The sequence below is a fragment of the Otolemur garnettii genome, unplaced genomic scaffold, assembly GCF_000181295.1.
Source record: "Otolemur garnettii isolate 467f Iridium unplaced genomic scaffold, OtoGar3 scaffold00024, whole genome shotgun sequence".
NCBI lineage: Eukaryota > Metazoa > Chordata > Mammalia > Primates > Galagidae > Otolemur > Otolemur garnettii.
The window spans coordinates 2192455-2193694 of record NW_003852419.1 but is presented as its reverse complement, the minus strand read 5'-3'; the positions used below and the strand labels follow the sequence as shown (position 1 = coordinate 2193694).

The 1240-nt window shown below is 28.5% G+C and overlaps 1 protein-coding gene across 1 annotated transcript in view; it reads right to left on the bottom strand.

Moving 5' to 3' along the window:
• Positions 1–1240, bottom strand: part of PLEKHH2 (pleckstrin homology, MyTH4 and FERM domain containing H2) — a 115590-nt gene that overhangs the window by 1662 nt on the left and 112688 nt on the right. The gene's annotated exons all lie outside the window — the stretch shown is intronic.

Sequence of the window (1240 nt, the reverse complement as noted above, 5' to 3'; positions counted from 1 at the left end):
GGAAAAAAAAAAAGAAAGATATCAATAATATGTTAAGTTTAAAAAAGAAGCAGAATGTTCAACAGTTTGCATATTATGTCTATTTATATATTTCTACATATAATTTATTTCTATATAATTATATACATGTATAATCTCTGTATATAATACATGGTACTAATATTATTTAGGCATCATATACCTTTACAATTAAAATAAATTTTGATTCTGAAACAAATAGCTCATTGCATAAAAATTAGAAAATACAAGGAAAAAAGCTCCTATATTCTATAATCCAGTGGAAAACCACTGTTAACATTTTTTAGATGCCCATTCAGAGATCTCTTAAATATATGGTAGGTTGAACCACATGAAACTGATACTTTCTATGGTCAAAATGGTCAAATGTTGGCAAATATATATAGTTTATCTTGATAGATGGATCTTGAAATATATAAACAGACATAATATTATACATACTGTTACCAACCTGCTTCTTTTTTTTTTTTTTCCAACCTGCTTCTTTTTAAAACTTAAGATATTATTGATATCTTTCTATGACAAGATATACTTATGTAACATCATTTCAAATGATTTTATTGATAATCCTTTATTTAATGCTGGATCCTATTGCAGAATGTTTATTTTTTTTAATTATCTCAAGATATTAAGAGGGTACAAGCGTTTTTGTTACATGGATATCTTGTATAATGCATAAGTGAGGGCTTTTGCTGTACCCATCACCAGTAGGTTACTTTTTTATTAATATGTTACTATCTTAAGTAATACTCCAGTGAACATGTTTGGACATATTTCATAATGCACATACCTCATTGTTTTAAGTTATAAAACCAAACAATGGGAATTGCTAGCTCAAGAAATGAGGACAACTTTAAGGAATACGTCCAAACTGTCCTCCAGAAATGTTAGACTTATTTCCTTTTCCAGCACTGCTGTCTTGCTGACATTGGTTATCATCATTCTTTTGAATCTCTGCAACCTGATGGGTGAAAAGCAGAATCTCACTGTTTTAAATTGTATTAATTTGATCACTAGTGAGATCAACACATTGAACTACATTTGTGGAACATTTGTATTTCTTCTTTTGTGAACTGCCTTGGCTCATCTGTCTATTGGTGTGCTCATAATATTCTCATTGTTTTATAAGACATCTGTGTTTAATATTAAGGATATCAACCCTTTGTCACATATGCAGAAAATAATTTTTCCCACTGTATTTCTTTTTCCTTTTTTTTTTTTT